Raw genomic sequence first — 20,354 nt, 5'->3', positions numbered from 1 at the left:
TCGCGCCTCGGCTATACCTCACAGGCTACGATACTGCCACTGCGCAAAGCTGACGGTTGCCAGGCAACCGCGGGGATCCTATGGAAATCGTTATCAATCGTCTCATGGCCTGCCGTTGCTGTAACGCTTCATATTTGCGGCCCGACACTTTCCGCCCCCCAAAGAAAAGAGCGCCAATCAGACAGGCGGAGACCGAGGACTCACAGAGCAGACGGCCACAGTCGCCATAATAAGAGCGATTGTGAGCGATTTTGTTTTCTCTCTTTGACCAGCCCAGCTGCGCCCCACCCGAAGGCAGGGAAGCACAAAAATTGTATGGAACTCATTCATGCTCCTCTCCATGGAAATCTTTAGTAAAAGGCAAAAGATTTGTACGAGATGAAGAGAAACCAGAGTGCGTGGCAGCACAGCTGCAGGAGCCCAGGCCGCCTTCAAAGCCTCTGCCCTGCCGGTCGTGGTTGGCAATGCACCTGGCCTTACAAACGAGCCAGTGGGGCCCGTTCAGCTCCGGGCTCATCGCCTGCGGCTCTCGGCTTACCTGGCAGGGAAGATACCTTGATCAGCCTGTAGTTGGAGTAGTTGGATTGTTTTCTTGTTTTGTGGAAGCAGTGTTTGTTTTGCAGTTTGAGATGGCAACCTTTGGATCCCGCAACAATGCTGTACGTTTTGAGCTTTTGGATGACCTCTTCATGGATCGTATGCAGTTCAGCAGAAAAGTGTTACAGAAGGAACTTGGCTTTGAACCTCGGCACTTGGATTTCATCTTCGCTCTCCCAGGTCAGAAAGCATTTGAGGTTGTTTTTGCTACCTATTCTCTGTTTGAACAATGTGTGGATGTGTTTGAGGCAAAAAAAGGGAAAGTTCCTGCCCTTGAGAAGATCAACTTGCAGCCTCTGACACAGAGAGAGAGGAAAACGGTGCATGTTGTTATGTTCTCGGAACTGGCAAAGACGGAGGACATTCACACCTGGCTTAAGCAGTACTGCACCGTCCACCATGGAACTGAGGTTAGAGATGTTGACGGTATAAAAACAGGAGCAAGGAAATTCGAGGTTCGCTTGCTACCGGACAATGTAAATGGAGGCTTAAGGCACCTGCCCTCTACAATCCGGCTGGGCGCCTGCAATGGCTATGTTTTTTATGTGGGACAACCAAAGGTGTGTCGGCGCTGTGGTGCTGTGGGACACCTGGCATCGTCCTGCACTGTGAAATGCTGCAAGACCTGTGGCAAACAGGGACATTTAGCCTCTGACTGTTCAATGCTGCCAAAGTGCAATTTATGTGGTTCGGAAGGACACGTTTTTAAGAACTGCCCTCACGCCTACGCCAATAAACTCAAAATGAGAAAGGATGAGGCAGTGCTTGTTTCAGCCAAACCAGCCCGAAAAGCCAAAGCAAACAACAAGTCAAACAAAGAACCCTTGTTGGACAAAGACTCTCAGCCTCCAGCCAGGATCAGTCCTGCTGTGGCTCCGGGGCCGGTGGAAGAGAAATCCACTACGCTCCCACAACCGCAGACTGCACCAGACAAGCACGAGGGTTTGAAAACCCCCGAGAACAGCGAGGACCCCTCCCCCACTCCTGCTCCTCAGAACGAGGGCCAGTGTGGGGCCCCCCGGTGGAGCGGGTCCAGCGAGGATACCCAGGATTCAGAGGAGCTGCTTTTCTCAGACTCTGCAAGTGCTACAGATGCCCTCCTCTCCTCCATCCAGTCCATCACGGAGGATCTGCAGCAGCTGGTGGGTGAGGGGGAAGAGGAGACTGGTGCATCGGCTGCACCCCTTTCCCCTCAGTGCCCCCAGGAGCTGGACTTGAGGAAAAGGAAAAATGACTCTGTTTTCTCCCCAAGCGAGGAGGAAGGAGAGCATGGCGATGGGGACAGCTGGAACCCCTCCACCCCTCCTTCTACCCCCTTCCTTGAAATGGACTCCGTGAATGCTTTTACTGCTGCCACCCTGATGAAGGCTCATTCAGAGGATGGCTGGCAGGAAATTGGTAAGAAGAAAAAGAAAAAGAAGAAGGTAACAGGTGAGACCGAAGAGAAATGTGTTTTGTAAAGACTGGTTCCACTTTCTTATGTAATATGGCTCTAAACATAATTTCTCTTAACACCAGAGGTATCAATGACAGAGTTAAATGCCAGTTGTCTTTGATTACCTCCAGCAGAGAGAGGGAGATGTGTTGATGTTGCAGGAGTGTGCTTTAGCCTATCAAGAGAGGTATAAAAGCTTTGAAGATAGGTGGGATAAAGGGCCTTCTGTTTGGTCAGGGGACAATAACAACAGAGCCTCTGGCGTGGCCATTCTTTTCAAAGGATGGGCTTTCAAATTGAAAAGTATTCAGAGGGTCATAGATGGCAGGTTGCTGTGTGTGGATGTGGAATGGGGGACCGTTAACCTGCGGCTAATCAATGTGTATTGTCCTACTGACGTGGGAGGAAGGGTGGAGCTACTCAAGGCACTCTCTCCCCTATTGTTAAGTAGCACAGACGTGATAGTGGGAGGGGATTTTAATTGTATCTTAGAGCACAAAGACAGGCAGTCTAGCTCTCCGATAAAATTGGATTCCAGCTCACTGGCCCTGCAAAACTTAGTTCAAGACTTTAAACTCTCAGACACATATAGATGTATATATCCCACAACAGCAGGATATACATGGTCAGGGAGGAATAGCAGCTCCAGAATTGACTATTGCTTTGTCTCAGAGAGAGTGAAAGTTGTTGGGGTCACTCTTCAGCCTGTCTTCTTCTCAGATCATCAGGCTTTAGGGTGTAGAGTGGAACTCCAGGGCGGGACTGTCTTTGGCCCAGGCCTCTGGAAACTCAACACAAAGCTGCTAGAGAACGAGGGGGTAGTATCCCGCTACAAGGAGAAACTATCACAGTGGCTGTCCTTGCAGTGTCTGTACGGGTCAGTAGGAGAGTGGTGGGAGGAGGTGAAGATGAGGACAAAGGCCTTTTTCATGGCTGAGGGAAGGAAGGCTGCTGCCAGACGGAGAGGAGTGCTAGCCAGGAAACAGAGGCAGCTGCAGCGTCTCTACACGATGCTGCACAGTGGCTTCGATGTGCTCGAGGATATCACCCTTTTAAAAAAGGACATCCGGAGCATAGCCGAAGAAAGTAGTCGAGGAGTGCTGTTAAGAAGCAGAGTGCAGTTCTTGGAAGAAAATGAGAAGTGTACTCGCCTCTTTTTCAGGAAAGTGGTAGGCTCCAAGTCTGTCATGGAAAGTGTTGTTGAGGAGGGACGAGAGAGAACAGAGCCGAGTGCTATCCTCTCCTGCAGCGAGGCCTTCTACTCAAGACTGTACAGCTCTACAGAGGTAAAGGATGAAGAAATTCATTTTTTTACCTCAAAGCTAGAAAACATTTTGAGTGAAGAAGATAGGGAAGTACTTGAGAGGGATTTGACAGTAGAAGAGCTGAGACAGGCTATGGAGAGCTTACAGAAGGGGAAAACTTCGGGTGCTGACGGGCTGCCTAAAGAATTTTATTGCACCTTTTGGGATCTGCTTCAGGATCCGCTACTGCTCCTATTCGAGGAAAGCTATAAGACAGAATTGCTGCCTGACTCCTTAAGAGAAGGCACTATCTCTCTCTTGTTTAAGAAAGGAGCAAAGAATGACATAAAGAACTGGAGACCCCTCAGCCTCTTAGGCGTGGACGCTAAGATCCTGCGCCTACAAAATGTAGTGGCCTCACTGGTAGGGAAAGAACGGACTTGTGGGATAGCAGGACGCCTGATGAGCTACAACCTGGCCTTGTTGAGGGATGTCTGTCTGTACTCAGAGGATCGCTCCCTCCCTCTGTGCATTTTAGGCGTAGACCTAGAAAAGGCCTTTGACCACCTAAACCGGCAGTACTTAACATCGGTACTTGAGCACATGAAGTTTGGCCCCATCATGAGAAAGTGGATTAACCTGCTGTACACAGGTAGCAACAGCAGAGTAATGGTTAATGGCAATAGATCACGCCCCTTTGAAGTCTGTTCAGGGGTGAGGCAGGGCTGCCCATTATCCCCCTTGTTATTCGTTTTGGCTATGGAGCCCTTAGCCTGTGCCTTGCGCCAGGATCAGGCCATTAATGGGATACCAGTGCCTGGAAGTGGGGGAGGAGAGGTAAAGACATCTCTATACATGGATGATGTCACCCTGCTCCTCTCTGACAATGCCTCAATTAGCAGAGCTCTGCAGTGCTGTGATCGTTTCTCTTTGGCTTCCTCCGCAAAAATTAACAAATCTAAGAGTGAGATTTTTTATCAGAACTGGAGGGAGCCAATAGAAGGACATGATCTCAGGCTGCAAGAGAAGAGAATTAAGGTCCTGGGGGTGTATTTTGGAGAAGAGATGGGAACAGTAAATTGGCAGAACAAATTGCCAATCTTAAACAAAAAACTGATGCAATGGAAGGACCGAGACCTCACCATGACAGGGAAGGTGCTGGTCATCAAAGCCGAGCTCTTGTCTGTCTTGAATTTTCTGGCTTCTACCTTCCCAATCCCACACCGTGTTGCGGCAGTGCTGAGGAGATTGATGTTTCAATTTCTATGGGGTGGGAAGCAGGAAAGACTCAGAAGGGAAATAATGTACAGGCCGCTACCCTCAGGGGGGAAGTCTGTCCCAGATATTGCTACGAAGCTGCTGTGCATTTTCCTGGCCTCTGTGCTGAGAGGCTTTGCAACAGCACCTGCAGCGCGTACCTGGACTTATTTTTCCAGGCTCTGGGTAGGTAGGGAGGTGTTCAGAGTGTGGGGTGTCAGACCCAAGCTGGACGTCCCACTCTCTGACACATGCCCTGCAATTTATGGGACAGTTAAAAGTTTTCTAAGATCTCACCCAATTGGCCATATTCCCCTCCGAGATGTCAGCGTCCAAAAACTGGAAGATTTCGTTGCACCCCAGAATAATAGGCAGACCCCTGTGGGCATTTTAACATCAGCCCAAACAAGGAAGGTGTGGAAACACACATCCTCTAAGTTTCTGTGCAACATTCACAGAGATTTAGCCTGGAGTGTCGTCCACCAGTGCTTACCGGTACGAACTTTCTTGTACCGTAGGGGCCTCACCCCCAGCCCTCGTTGCGTTAGGGTGGGCTGCGGCGAGGAGGAGACTGTGACCCATCTCCTGTGGTCCTGTTTTTTTGCTAAGGCCTTCTGGGCACAGTTTGAAGATTGGTTGCAGGCTCTCTCGCCCCAATTTACCCTGACCGCTGCTTTCGTCATATACGGCATCTCTCCTGTCAAACTTCCTCCTGACGTGTTTGACAGGATCTGGGCCGTGGTGAACAGTGGGAAAGACGCCCTGTGGAGAGTGAGGAACATGGGGCTGTTCAAAGGCATCGAGGTCCCAGTCAAGGCAGCAGGTAGCCTGGCCCTGTTCATCACCCGAGAGAACTATTACCTCAGAGATCTGTGGAGAGAAGGGAGGGAGGAAGCAGAAAATCTGTGGGAAATAGAGAGCATAGGTCAATATCTCAAGAGACTGTGAAAAACATTATCATGTTTAAGTAAAGAATGTGATTTGCACCAGAAAAAAATAAATTGTTACTATGTAACTGTTACCGTGTCAAAATGTAATGAGATGTGATCATATATAATGTTTTAAGTATGTATATTAATGTAAAGCTTTCTGATTTGTGATGTCCTGTATTTTATTGTGAAAAGAAAATAAAGTTCTTAAAAATCGAAAAATCGAAATCGGTTCACCCAGGGCGAGGCTCGGCCATTGCACTCCGGCTGTGCTGACCACTGCGAATTCCCCAAATGAGGGAATCTCGACTGCATAATTTCTGGTAGTGGGGGACTGCGTTCGCGCTCTCCCCTGATGTGCTTGGTCCAAAATCAGATACGGGAGGGTTAGGACACCACGAGCTGCGTGGCTGCGGAAGGATCCCGGTTCGACAGGAGTGGACGCCGCTGCTGGTTCTCGCTGGCTTTTAGTTAGGGGTCCGGAGAAGCATCTCAAGCTAGTTCCACTACTCCTTCCGGACGTTCATTCCCTTTTCAAAGTCAGTCGTTTTGCTGTAGTCTGCGTTCTTTAGGCTGATTATCGAGGTTAGCCTTTATTTGGTCATGGGGGGCCTCGGTACTGTATGCTGAGTCTAAAGACAGTTTCACCCGTTTTCTGATTGCTCGGTTCTGTACCAGTGCAGACATGTCAAACAGTGAATGGCTGTACCTCTATTGTATCCGTGGTCAATGAATGAAATCGGTAACAAATGAATATATGTCTAGTTATACGAAAAACGAGTGGTTTATCGACTCATCTTCATTTGCAGATTTAGAGGCAGCTTCGATATTCGTTTTACAGACGGGTTTTTTTTCTTTGAATATGGGTCACACACATGCCACAGCAACAAAACATCTTTAGAGATGAGGCTATAGATCACCTTTCCATCCTGCAGGTTTTCCTCCCAAAGCCTACGGCACCAACGGCGACCCCTGCTGGCCGGGAGAGCAAAGGCTTACAGCACCTGGTATTCCCAGGCGGTCTCCCATCCAAGTACTAACCAGGCCCAACCCTGCTTAGCTTCTGAGATCAGACGAGATCGGGCGTGTTCAGGGTGGTGTGGCCGTAAGCGAAAGCCCTGGCGCCTGACTCGCTACTTGAAGCTGTGTGTGGCGGGGGTTCTGTGCCCCCCGAGCGGGACTGAAGGATCGTTCGTGTGCAACTCTTTGGAAAGGAGCTGCTTTCCAAATCGCATTGCGTGCCTGGATGTTGGCGAATGCGCTCCCTTGTGTTGGCTCATCCCGCACTGGAGGAGGACAAACAATCTGCACGGAGGAGCACCAGGCAAGTCTTCACCAGACAAAAACCTCCAGTGTACAGCACTCTGGAAACATTTCGGGGCTTTCACGTGTTTATTTCAGCACGTAAAGCGCACCGGTCCAACACGTCGGCCGGGCGCGCGGCGCCTCCGCCCTCTTGTGGCCTTGCGGCGTCAGAGCAAGAGGCTCCTTCTCGCTGCCCTTCCGCTGTGTTGCAGGGCCCCGAGAGGGAACCCGGAGCGTGCACTTTGTGGGGGGCGGGGGACCGCGTTCGCGCTCTGCCCCCGGTCTCTTGCGCGAGTACTAAATCTCACGGACAGGGGGGCCTCGTCATTGATTGTTACAGGTGAGACGGGGATTAGGAGGAGACCCCGACTGATGGGTAAAGGGGAGCACTAACACCAGAGGGACACCCCCGGCGTCTCTTTTTGAGAGACGCCCTGGGGTTTCCTAATGGCCAAGGAGGGTCGGGACCTCGGTTTGACGCCTCCCCCGAAGGACGGCGCCTGTTTGTGCAGCAGAGTGTCGCCTTCAGGAGGCTGGGGCGTAAGAGAGCCACACAGCCCGCAGGGTGAGCGCTCCCTACTGGTCCCAGTCACACCTCTTGCAGGAGCAGCAGCAACCGGAGCTTTTCCGGGGTGGAATCTCCCATCCAGGTGCCGGCCAGGCTCACACCTGCTGGGCTGCCCCGGGGGTGAGCCCAGTCGAGAGTCGCAGGGCCGGATCTAGTCACCGGGGAGAAACGATACAAGTGAAGGATTGCTCGGCTCTCGGCACTTGAAAAGACCGAGAAATGTCTCGTTCTCGCCGGAGCTGAATGTACCCGCATGTGTGGTGTCGTCTTCTTCCCCCGCCCCGCTGTGTTTGCTGTATTGTCTCTGAAGCCGGCCCCCCCGAGACGAGACGGGCTGTTCCTGTGCCCCAATTAACACTTTACAGGTGCCATTCCCCGGCATTGTGGCCATTGTCGGTGCTCACACGCGATAAGATAAGGCGGAGGAGAGCGGGGCATGCCCAGCGGCAGACATTCAAGGAGGGGGCAGTGCGAGGTGAGGTGAGGTGCGACACGCCGGAGCCCCGACGCAGCTAATGCGGAGCACTTGTTGGACTGGCATCGAAAGGACGTGTGCGCACGGAGCGAGCCTTCCCTGCGGCGGAGCGCGGGAACTTTCTCCCCCCCTCCCGCTGCAGGAGTTGTGTGCACTGCAGCGGTGCCGAGAGAAAAGCACAGAAGGCAGCAGGCTCTGGAGAGCAGGTAAGAGACGGAGCCTTGTGGGCAGGCGAGCAGGCCCGTTTTTTGGAAATTGCTGAAAAGGTTTGTTCGGTGTGTGGCAGGCGCACGTCGCGAGCTTGCGTGGCGATCTGCCGGTCTGGAGTTATGCAAATGAGGCCGAATTGCATCCCGGGACATGCTGCGAATGCGCAACGGCGACTGCAGATGTGTAGGAAACGGCGCGCTCGTTTTCTCGTTTTGCCCACACTTTTGAGTGTTAGTGTGGCGTGTGAGTGTGTGAAAGAGTGGGCCCAGCAGGAGGCGGTGGCGTGCGGGGCGAGGAGGTGGCCTAGGCTGCGCGATTTGTGCTGTGGGTGCGGGCCGCTTGCAGGGGCCTGTTGAACTCATACTTACCTGGCAGGGGAGATACCTTGATCAAGAAGGAGGTTCACCCAGGGCGAGGCTCGGCCATTGCACTCCGGCTGTGCTGACCCCTGCGAATTCCCCAAATGTGGGAATCTCGACTGCATAATTTCTGGTAGTGGGGGACTGCGTTCGCGCTCTCCCCTGATGTGCTTGGTCCAAAATCAGATACGGGAGCGTTAGGACACCACGAGCTGCGTGGCTGCGGAAGGATCCCGGTTCGACAGGAGTGGACGCCGCTGCTGGTTCTCGCTGGCTTTTAGTTAGGGGTCCGGAGAAGCATCTCAAGCTAGTTCCACTACTCCTTCCGGACGTTCATTCCCTTTTCAAAGTCGGTCGTTTTGCTGTAGTCTGCGTTCTTTAGGCTGATTATCGAGGTTAGCCTTTATTTGGTCATGGGGGGCCTCGGTACTGTATGCTGAGTCTAAAGACAGTTTCACCCGTTTTCTGATTGCTCGGTTCTGTACCAGTGCAGACATGTCAAACAGTGAATGGCTGTACCTCTATTGTATCCGTGCTCAATGAATGAAATCGGTAACAAATGAATAAATGTCTAGTTATAAGAAAAACGAGTGGTTTATTGACTCATCTTCATTTGCAGATTTAGAGGCAGCTTCGATATTCGTTTTACAGACGGGTTTTTTTTTTTGAATATGGGTCACACACATGCCACAGCAACAAAACATCTCTAGAGATGAGGCTATAGATCACCTTTCCATCCTGCAGGTTTTCCTCCCAAAGCCTACGGCACCAACGGCGACCCCTGCTGGCCGGGAGAGCAAAAGCTTACAGCACCTGGTATTCCCAGGCAGTCTCCCATCCAAGTACTAACCAGGCCCGACGCTGCTTAGCTTCCGAGATCAGACAAGATCAGGCGTGTTCAGGGTGGTGTGGCCGTAAGCAAAAGCCCCGGCGCCTGACTCGCTACTTGAAGCTATGTGTGGCGGGGGTTCCGTGCCCCCTGAGCGGGACTGAAGGATCGTTCGTGTGCAACTCTTTGGAAAGGAGCTGCTTTCCAAATCGCATTGCGTGCCTGGATGTTGGCGAATGCGCTCCCTTGTGTTGGCTCGTCCCGCACTGGAGGAGGACAAACAATCTGCACGGAGGAGCACCAGGCAAGTCTTCACCAGACAAAAACCTCCAGTGCACAGCACTCTGGAAACATTTCGGGGCTTTCGCGTGTTTATTTCAGCACGTAAAGCGCACCGGTCCAACACGTCGGCCGGGCGCGCGGCGCCTCCGCCCTGTTGCTGCCCCTGCAGCTGCTTCACTTTTCCCTTTAGTTGCCATCGATTTTTTTGTAGTGCTATACATATACGATTGAGGTATCTTAGAGTTCTCCTTCGAAGACCCAGCACTCTCTTTTCTTTTCCCAGTGTTACTCATATCAGACTTTTTAAACCTAAAAAAAAATCGTTTTTTCTTTCAATTATAACTGAAGTTTAAACAACTAGTGTTAAGTCCTTATTTTTCTGTAGTCAAAAAAAGCAAAAATTAACATTCAGGTCATGAAAAACTCAAAAAAACTCCCCAACCACTAAACTTTACCTCCCACCTGAGCGCCATCTTGAACGCCCCTACCACCAGAGAATGCTCACGATTTCGGAAGCTGTCTCCGGGACGTGCTGATTCCACACATCCTGAATAAATCATGATATTGTTAGTTGCTGTAGCTAGACGTTCAAATGAGTTTCATGGCCAGATGGACTGTTTCCTCCAGCGGTATAATATTGCAGTGAGACAGCACGATGCCTGCAAGACTATGTCACGCTAAACGCCACAGATTGTGTTTGTCCGTTCGTGTCAGTCGTCCCGCAGCCACGGGAAGTGGGACACAAACATGCTGCAATGCTTTCAAGACGTTAGGATTTGTTTGTGCAACATCCAAGAAGAGTACTTGTGGCTTGAATGTGAACTGTACGTGCCCGCCCCCTTTCCTCTGTAGTGCATGAGTTCCTCCCGGCATGCCCTTCGTCATTGTTCTGTCATCTTGTATTTAAAGGGTTGTATTTCTGCTGCTGAAAATAAGCAACGGTTTTCTCACAACGCCCTTTGTTCCCAACGGAGCCCTTGTCTGTCATGAAATTCTTCAAAACCTCAAGCTAGAAGAAGAAGAAGACGACAAATATGAAGCGTTATAGCAACGACATGCCATGAGACGATCGATAACGATTTCCATAGGATCCCCGCGGTTGCCTGGCAACCGTCAGCTTTGCGCAGTGGCAGTATCGTAGCCTGTGAGGTTTAGCCGAGGCGCGATTATTGCTAGTTGAAAACTTTTCCCAATACCCCGCTTCCGCCGGTTTGCAATACAATCGGCGAAAGCAATTTTTGACAGTCTCGTCAGAGACTGAGCAAGGTGTTTAAAGACAGATTTGGTCACGGTGATATCATGGTAGAAAGAAACGAGCTTGTTACGTGTCAACAGAAACGCTCTTTAGCTCTTTCAGCTTTATGCAGAGAACAGCGTCTGTCGAGATTACTTTTGTGTCAGCGCGAAACGCCGTGTGCTGTCAGTATGATTTCATATTGCTCATAGCGGCGCCTGGCTTTTGTCTGTCAAACGTTAGGTTGCGCTTCTTCATGCTGCATCGTCGGCATGAGTGGAGCATTTTAAACGTCTGTACTTACTGCGCCCCATAAGAAATCGTTTGTCCCCATTCAAAAGAGATTGTGCGATGTCCTGCAGCGTTCGCAAAGCAAACCTTTGACAGTTTGAAAAGAGGAATTTATTCTGCTTCCTGTGCGTGCAGTAGTTACAAAGTTGAACGTCTTTACATGATCTGCTGCAGTTTTCAGTGGGTGGGCTTTGTCAAATGGCTTGGAAAAACGCACTGTGTTTCGGCTCGGGAAACATCATGAGCAGTGTCCTGCATGTTTTCTGTGTATAGCTGTCTTTTAACGCATACAGAATTCATTCGAAATCATTGATTTCTCCAATTAACAAGGGTCCCTTTTTGAACCTGCCAGAAGCATTCTTTCAATGTAACAGATTTACTCCGGGGAAGGGCAGCATGACATTGAGAGTAGCTCAAGCTTTCAGCACCTTTATCTGACTGCATGTATGCAGACACTGCTCAGAATCCCCTGTAAGATTCTCCTTCAATTCCGTTTTGCAGTGCTTTAGCTCTTTCAAAAGGCTTCGCTTTGCTAGTCACAATCCAAGGCTCATGACAGCATTTGAAAACATTCGCAACTGCGTTGGCCGGGAATCGAACCTGGGTTAACTGCTTTGAAGGCAGCTATGCGCAACACTGGCTCGCTCCAGAATAAATCTCACGTCGAGGGCATATTTTTTTCCATTTTACCGTGAGTCGGGCTCAGCTGCACAGAGGAGAGAGCAGAGCAATGAGGTTACGGGGACAGGGGAGTCACACGCTGGCGGTTTGAATACGCGGAAGATCACTGAGGGATCCACAGTATATGGACCCTCCGTGCGCCATCAGTCCGCACTCCGGACTCTGAATCCTGCCATCCGAGTTAAGATCTCGGCGGAACCTGAGGCGCAGTTCCTTCTTAAAACGTAATCTGGTGAGCATTTCTAGAATCGTACTTGTATAGATGCAGCCTTTAATGTGTTGCTAGGTTAAAATTGATGACTTCTTGTATTTCAGTAGGCAACTGCCCTCTTGATTTCGGATTTAATTTCTTTATTACAGGGGCGCTTTTATGAAGACAGAGTCATGTTCAGGTACTTTGCTTGATGGAGGAAGCTCATTTCGGACTCTGTGATCTGCTCACCTGGAAAGGTCTGCTATACTACTACAAGAGAGAAGTAGAGTCTGGAAGAAGGGACAATTTTATGATGCTTTGGAAGATAATGTTTTTTTTTCTTATACTGAAAATGAAAGGTAGTTGTTTCTATATGGACTCAGTCTTTGGAATTTGTATATTTATATATTTCAGTGAACCCTCAGCCATTCCTTCTGTATTGTAATTCAATTTCTCTTTTAAAATTCTTTCCCCACTTCTAGGACCTGCAGTTGCTGAACTCCACAATGGCTTCTATTGGAAAGTCTGTGACTGAGACCAAGTAAGTGTTCACTTTTTTATGAAACCATTATTTATTTAGGAGCAATGAGCAATTCTTATATAAATGCAATAAAATCATTATGCTCAAACTATGAGAGAGAAAATTAAGGATAATTTAAGAAATCAGTCTTGTTTCTATACACAGATGGTATTATTTATTTTCAAAGGAAACCCGCGCGGATTCCCCTGGTGTGCAAGATGTACCTGAATACTCTTGATCAGCTTCCTGCTCACTTGAAGAGGGCGTGTATGAAGCACGCCACGGCAGAAAAGATCAGGATGGCCTCTCAACAGGCGAGGGAGGACATGATGAATCACCTGAAGAACGGGGTCATCGTGGATTACCACAGAATAGAGATCGTGTCTGGTGAGGCAAACAGGATAGTGGTTGTAAGACTGCTAGAGTCCTTGGGCCTTTTTGTACATGGGAAGCCTGAAGACACATTGGCAAGGTGAGATATTTTTAATCTGTAAGGCTTCTGTAGTTTCTTTTTGAAATCATTGTTACAACATATTATGTAAAAGCATGTTGAAAAGAATCTACCTGCATTCCAGCGGCCCTGAGCAAGAGGCCGCTGTCCAGGAGGAAGAGATGCCAGAGGCTGCTCTAGAAACTGAAACAGAAGCGGATAAGGAAGGGGAAGATGTGAGCTCTGAAGAACTCTATCAGCAGTAAGACTTTTTTATTTTTCAGATGTATCTATTTTTTACTAAAATTCTAATTTGTCTTATAGGTATAAAATGTTTAAACCGGTGTTTTATATCCTTACAGGCCCTGAGTAGTTAAAAAGTATCAGCAGGCCGGAAGAGAGTGGCCCAAGCTGGACTCTATAGAAAGCACTCCCTGGATGCTCCTCTCCTGATTGGATTCAAACAGTACCTTACCAAGGATCTGGGAGTGGCAAATTATTCTCAGGAGGTATTTATTTTTTAAAGGCATTTAAAATTAAGCAATGGTATCTTCATTGTAAATGTTTTTATTTCTTAGCTTAAAATTCACCCATGTGAAATGATGTCAGCCATAAACATCATGACTCTATATTTCCTACCTGAATCTATTCTACTTAAATTATTACATTATACACAATTTGAGTTCATTTTAAAAAGTAAAAGGTAATGAAAGGAATGCATTTTCATAAGAAAGATAATACCGACATGCATGTGATAATCTTCCTTATATCATGTAGTGCATCATTTGGACACTTTGTGGGCTTCAAATACAAAGAAAATCATGTTCTATGGTACAAGATAAATACAAAACTTAAGCTTCTTTATAAAGCATAAGCAATCATTTATTACATCGCTTCTTGAATTAAATCTTTTGACAAGAGGTGAGACTTCTGTTACATTTAAACCCATGTTTAGCTGTGTTTTTTAGATTTAACTGAACCAATTTCTGTGTGTGATAATGTCCTTGAATTCTGACAACATCACACTAAATTACATGATATAAAACAGCTAATGTTTCTAGAGATAAAGTTTCTGAGATGCTTCTAATTACTTTTTATTACCAGGGACAGTTTAATTCACCTTGTACAGTACTGTAAGACCAAGATACTTTTTTTAAAAGTTATTTAACATTTTATAGAACTTTGTCTACTATGGCAACATGATGTGCTTGGTGAAACTTGGAAAAATACTGCTTGGCCACTTATCTTAAGATAAAGATAGGATAAAGGTTTATCTTTTGCACCTACCTGACCCCCAGGGAAGGCCAATGCTTTCTAAGTTGATGGTTCCCTACAGTAGACTGTACTTTAATTTCAAAGGTAATGTATATTGACCCAAATCAGTTTTGGAATCCAATCTACTGACGAGATGGAGCACATCCTTTTTTCAGGATTTTAGCATCATACATTTGGTATATTTAGTCCCTAATGATGAAAGAAATGATCATAGAACATTTGGACACTTTGTGGGCTTGAAATACAAAGCAAATCATGTTCTATGGTACAAGATAAATACAAAACTTAAGCTTTTATTTTAATTAGATTTGTTTATAAAGCATAAGCAATCATTTATTACATTAATATATGTGAAAATAACATTTTAGCATCATACGTTTAGTATATTTAGTCCCTAATGCTGAAAGAAATGATCATAGAACATGACATCTAACCTTACCTGCGGTGTTTTTAATCCCTATTGCTCAATGCACGGTGAAAGCATTCCATACATGTGTCTGACAATGAGGAATGGGCCCCTGAGACAGTCATTTGCCTGTTTCACAAATGATCGTATTTTACTAGAGATTCTGTTTGGGATGCAGATGTGCATTCGGACAGCAATCCCTTTCAAGAAATGATACGTTCTGGATGAGGTCAAAGGTGCTGGAACACTGTATCTAGGATGTGTTTGCAGAGACTGTGTGTCTCCTGCTTCAACGCAGTGATAAACAGATGTGCTCCTTTAATTTATTGGTACATGCCCAGGGCAGTAAGCAGTCTGAGGATTTATTTCCAGATGGCATAGAGCAGTGAAGCAGTGAAGTAGTGCAAAACACTGGATCATTATATTATTAGAATCTATTCTACTTAAATTATTACATTATACTCAATTTGAGTTCATTTTAAAAAGTAAAAGGTAATGAAAGGAATGCATTTTCATAAGAAAGATAATACCGATATGCATGTGATAATCTTCCTTATATCATGTAGTGCGTCATTTGGACACTTTGTGGGCTTGAAATACAAAGAAAATCATGTTCTATGGTACAAGATAAATACAAAACTTAAGCTTTTATTTGAATTAGATTTGTTTATAAAGCATAAGCAATCATTTATTACATTAATATATGTGAAAATAACATTTTAGCATCATATGTTTAGTATATTTAGTCCCTAATGCCGAAAGAAATGATCATTTGTTTAACAGGGTCTGTCTCAAAGGATGCAGTACTCCTGAAGGGTCTCAAACCCTACATTTCGGATGCCTAGCTGTATCCCTCACATGTGGCACCTCAGAATGACTTCTAACCTTACCTGTGGTGTATTCAGTCCCTATTGCTCAATGCACGGTGTACATACTGCATACATGTGTCTTGAGAATGAGGAATGGGCCCCTGAGACAGTCATTTGCCTGTTTCACAAACAGGGACCTGGACCTAGACCTGGCCCGTACAGGGCTCAAACCCGCGACCTTGGCGTTATTAGCACCACGCTCTAACCAACTGAGCTAACCGGCCTCACGACAGTGCTCCTCTCTGTGCTGCAAAAAATCAAACTCAGGGAATTTCTTTTGTCCTCCTTTGAATAGAAAGCCGTGTAATTCAGTGTACGGGCTTTCTCGTGCAGTTTCATGGTTCTTGTAACCCAAATCCTACACTGGCCTGAAGTGCCCCCCCATTTCACAGCATTTTTCAGCTGATTTAAAATGTACCTAAAGGAGAAGCATTATTGAAGACCATCAATTACCAAGAGCTTTTGTCAAAGGTTTTGGTGGTCATTTTGAATGACCACAGAGCGCTGTGACCTCGGTTTTACATCTCATCCAAAAGACAGCGCCCTTTTACAACACAGCATCTCCGTCACTATACTGGGGCATTGGGACCCGCACAGACCTCAGGGTGAGCGCCCCCCCGCCGGCACCATTAACACCGCTTCCAGCTGGAAGCTTTGTTTTTCCCTGTAGCTCATCCTCATCCAGGTACTGACCTGGCTCACACCTGCTTAGCTTCAGTGGGTTTTCAGTTGCGAGTTGCAAGGGGATGCAAGTGATGGAGCCGCTCGCTGCAAAAGCCACTGCATTGGCCGTGAATCGAACCCGAGCCTCCCGCATGGCAGGCGAGAATTCTACCACTGAACCACCAATGCTCAGTGCCTGGGCCTTCAAAAAAGACGCTTTTTTGGTGCTCTGTGCAAAACGCGTCGACATATGCTTCCAGCTGCAAAATGCCATTTGCGGACGCTGAAGAACTTATTTCCAAGGCAGCGGGTACAAGCGATTGGGCGTTTTAAAACCACCAGGAACAGCAAAGAGGCGCGCTTCTTTGCTTGTGCCGAAACACACCGACTGAAGGCGGACAACGTAGTCGGCAGGATTGGAACCTGTGCGGGGAGACCCCAATGGATTTCTAGTCCATCGCCTTAACCACTCAGCCACGACTACAGCAAGCCCCACCGCAGCTGCGTTCTTGCTACAATCTTACCTGGATCGCGAGGCGCCGGCGGAAGCCTATTTCAAAGTCGTTCTCCGTTTCAAAAAAACATTTCCAAAATACAAGCCTTGCAGACAGACACGCCTCAGAGGACTTAAGGGTGGCTTCATGTCGGAATGATAAAGTCTCCCCGTCCGGACATGAAAATGCCACTTTGTTACACACAAAAAAAGAATCAACAACAGAGAAATGCCCACAAGCATTTGAAAAGCCGCACCACGTCGCACTTGAAATAGCTCTTACATTAGTGGTAGATGCAGGAATCGCCTTTTTATTTACGCTCTTACCAACGCGATGGAAAGCAAAACAAAGCAAAGCAGAGCAAAACAAAACAAACAAACGAAAACCCTCACGTCCTGCACTTGCATATAACGCCGTTACGTGCCCAAGCGGTATTGTACGTCATCCTAGCACTGCATCCCGGGTCGTACGATATATGGGAACGAGCACACGCCATGAATCGTCTCGAATCACTCCCTACAGCTGTAAGGCGCCTTGAAGCGTGCACCCCCAACATTCTTCTTTGCGCATCTGTGAAAGGTAAACTCTTGAGCAAACTCTGAACCAGCTCTAAGGAAACTAATCCGATTAGACGTTACTTTGACTCATCCTTTAAGGGACCCTTGTTAATTGGAGAAATCAATGATTTCGAATGAATGCTGTATGCGTTAAAAGACAGCTATACACAGAAAACATGCAGGACACTGCTCATGATGTTTCCCGAGCCGAAACACAGTGCGTTTTTCCAAGCCATTTGACAAAGCCCGCCCACTGAAAACTGCAGCAGATCGTGTAAAGGCGTTCAACTTTGTAACTACTGCACGCACAGGAAGCAGAATAAATTCCTCTTTTCAAACTGTCAAAGGTTTGCTGCAGGACATCGCACAATCTCTTTTGAACGGGGACAAACGATTTCTTATGGGGCGCAGTAAGTACAGACGTTTATAAAGCTCCACTCATGCCGACGATGCAGCATGAAGAAGCGCAACCTAACGTTTGACAGACAAAAGCCGGGCGCCGCTACGAGCAATATGAAATCAAACTGACAGCACACGGCGTTTCGCGCTGACTCAAAAGTGATCTCGACAGACGATGTTCTCTGCATAACGCTGAAAGAGCTAAAGAGCGTTTCTGTTGAGACGTAACCCATTGGGCAAAAGACGTATAATATACGTCTATTAAACGCATATCTTAGACGTCTAAATGTGGTCTACAATTCGTCTAGAATGAAATTCTAATATACGTCTAAAGTTAAACGTCAATTATACGTCTATATTTAGACGTTCATTATACATAAATGGTTGGAGTTCTATTATACGGATAAATTTAGAGGACTATTATACATATATGGTTGGAGTTCCGGATAACTTTAGAGGTCTATTATACGTATATGGTTAGAGGTCTATTATACGTATAACTTTAGAGGTCTATTATACGTATATGGTTAGAGGTCTATTATACGGATAACATTAGAGGTCTATTATACGTATATGGGTAGAGGTCTATTATACATCAAAGATAGATTTTATAGGTGTAGAAACAAGTAAAACAAGCCAATGATTAGGTTTAGAAATGTATTCTGAAAATACACATTCACACCTGAAACATATGTATTTCAAATTATACATTGTATACAATCAATCAACAATCAACATATGGGCAATAATCATAAAAACACAACTAGTCTTAAACTTCAGCTACAAATTCTGGTAACATGGCAATATACAGTATAGTAATGACAAACACAAAACGAATTACATTAACACACTAACTCAAAACCACATTTTGATTCAAATATACATTTTAAAATGTACAACTTCTATATTTCCAAGAAAAAAATATTACATAAAATATAAAATATTACAATGGAAGTTAAGACGATTTTTGTCCACTATTTGCAAACCCTGTCTAATTGTCCTAACAGTTAGAACCAAAAACCTATTATTTTCAGAGTCCAGATCTCTTGGCCCCCTGCCTTGCATATGCATTCTTCAAGTAACACATTGCGTGCTCCTTTATTTCTTTTTCTGTTGATGTAGGGTGGGACTTCAGCACCGCAGCTAGGAGAAAATTATATAATATTACTTCCCAAATAAATGATGATTAATATCTTCTTTAGTATAATCTAAAAAATGAACGGTTTACTAAGCTCAAAGCTGAAATAAATGTATAAAATTTGGCTTGCATCATAGCAGTTGAGCAATAAAGTCTGTCCTAATTAAAGAGTACCCAAAGTTTGAAAGTACAACATAGAATAAGAATAAGAGAAACGGCAAAACGATTTTGTGTCATCTTCCCCATTCACACTATTTTATGTGCCATTTTTTTTGCTTATTCACATACTATTTTAATCAAAATAATATTAAGAAAGATCTGTATGTATTCAGATAGTATTATTATTGTTCATACTTACTCGTCAAAAGAGGATTGCTGAGATATTTTCGGATATACTTCTACGTTTGAAAAACGTGTCCAAAATGGTGACCAACGAATACTAGCAATGCATTGTGGTATATAACCAGAAAATATGATGGGTTCGATATTTTCTCAACGTATGCGTTTATTAATGTTGTCGATATTATGGTTGAAATTTAACATTGATAATACATCGCTGCTATGAGCTGATGTGAAATTTTAACGCATGCAAATATTAAGGATCGGTCACTGTTGTATGGTATTATATATAATGACATTATGGAATAGGATGGGGACAGGCCTGGCATCACGGGGGGAGGGGGGAATGTCGCCCCTTCAGTTTTGGGCAAAAAGATTTACCTAACTTAATTTGCACCCTAAAAAAATAGTTGTACTTTGTCAATGGTCAGACAACACTAAATGACACGAACAGTCACTCAGTCTGTTTGATGGGCAGGAGGGCTATCCGTCCAGGAACTGCACATATTATTGAGTGTCAACATTACGATCCTGTTTGCTCAGGTGGACCGATTCCTTGCAGTAGTTTATCATTATACTTAAAATCGTTATATAACTAGGACTAGTTATAGCAGTCTGTGCTTTCTGTTGGTTTTACAACATTTTTTTCTTAACGATTCAGAACGTCCATGTAGCTGCAAAAATGAACGCTTATGGTACTTTTCGCTCCAGGCAATACAAACCTTGAGAGTGACGAAAAATGTGAAACTGAACTTCATCGCAAATACCAGATTGCTAGTCGTTATCTTCTATCATGAAGCACTAATCAATGGCATAGCTGCGAGATTTCATTTGGGTAGCTGCACCGTACAGCTCCGTTTCAACCGAAATATCACTCCCCCCTCAGAATTTCAGACGCCCCCCTACAGATTTTTCCTCGGGCACCGCGCACTGATGGGGGACTTTTGTCAAGAAAATAAAAATAGAAACTCTATAGGCACTCAAACATTTTACTGTTTTTTTTCAGGCAGGTGGCAAGACCCCCTCAGCAAAACCCTTGTATGCCAAGCTGTGGGCATTGATTCGTCGAATATACGTATATTTACGGCGAAATTACGGCTATACGTATATATACGTCGCCTCGACGTATAATCAACGTCGAATTGCAACCGTAAAATCGACGACATGAATAAACGCATATATAACGTCGAAAAAACATCTAACACAGTGCCTGAGGCTTTTTACTGTATGTATCGTGTGTGCCGCAACTAGGAGTATACGGCACTCTGCACAGTGTACGAAGTAAATTATTTTCGCAGTAATTAATTTATTATATTTACTATATTTATTATACACGTGTAAATTAATTGCTGCGAAAATAATTTACTTCGTACAC

The 20,354-nt window shown here is 45.9% G+C and overlaps 6 non-coding genes and 1 pseudogene across 6 annotated transcripts in view; 3 read left to right on the top strand and 4 right to left on the bottom strand.

Moving 5' to 3' along the window:
* LOC148634078 (U4 spliceosomal RNA) overlaps positions 1 to 51 on the bottom strand; it is a 142-nt gene extending 91 nt beyond the window's left edge. Inside the window, exon 1 of the small nuclear RNA XR_015933721.1 lies at positions 1 to 51. This exon is cut by the window's left edge and continues 91 nt beyond it. This is a non-coding gene — a small nuclear RNA (U4 spliceosomal RNA).
* Positions 52 to 281: 230 nt separating this feature from the next.
* On the bottom strand, positions 282 to 398 carry LOC148634077 (U5 spliceosomal RNA). Its single transcript, XR_015933666.1, has one exon. It is a non-coding gene; the product is annotated as a U5 spliceosomal RNA (small nuclear RNA).
* Positions 399 to 5,657: 5,259 nt separating this feature from the next.
* LOC148634076 (U1 spliceosomal RNA) lies at positions 5,658 to 5,817 on the top strand. Its single transcript, XR_015933738.1, has one exon. It is a non-coding gene; the product is annotated as a U1 spliceosomal RNA (small nuclear RNA).
* Positions 5,818 to 6,454: 637 nt separating this feature from the next.
* On the bottom strand, positions 6,455 to 6,573 carry LOC148634075 (5S ribosomal RNA). Its single transcript, XR_015933740.1, has one exon. It is a non-coding gene; the product is annotated as a 5S ribosomal RNA (ribosomal RNA).
* Positions 6,574 to 8,380: 1,807 nt separating this feature from the next.
* On the top strand, positions 8,381 to 8,544 carry LOC148634074 (U1 spliceosomal RNA). The gene has a single exon (XR_015933759.1). It is a non-coding gene; the product is annotated as a U1 spliceosomal RNA (small nuclear RNA).
* A 636-nt stretch (positions 8,545 to 9,180) lies between these two features.
* Positions 9,181 to 9,299, bottom strand: LOC148634073 (5S ribosomal RNA; annotated as a pseudogene).
* A 1,306-nt stretch (positions 9,300 to 10,605) lies between these two features.
* LOC148634072 (U4 spliceosomal RNA) lies at positions 10,606 to 10,747 on the top strand. The gene has a single exon (XR_015933688.1). It is a non-coding gene; the product is annotated as a U4 spliceosomal RNA (small nuclear RNA).
* Positions 10,748 to 20,354: the final 9,607 nt, after the last annotated feature.

Source organism: Lepisosteus platostomus, unplaced genomic scaffold (genome assembly GCF_059453375.1).
Source record: "Lepisosteus platostomus isolate fLepPlt1 unplaced genomic scaffold, fLepPlt1.hap1 Scaffold_40_H1, whole genome shotgun sequence".
Classification (NCBI taxonomy): Eukaryota; Metazoa; Chordata; class Actinopteri; order Semionotiformes; family Lepisosteidae; genus Lepisosteus; species Lepisosteus platostomus.
This window is presented reverse-complemented; position numbering and strand designations above follow the sequence as displayed.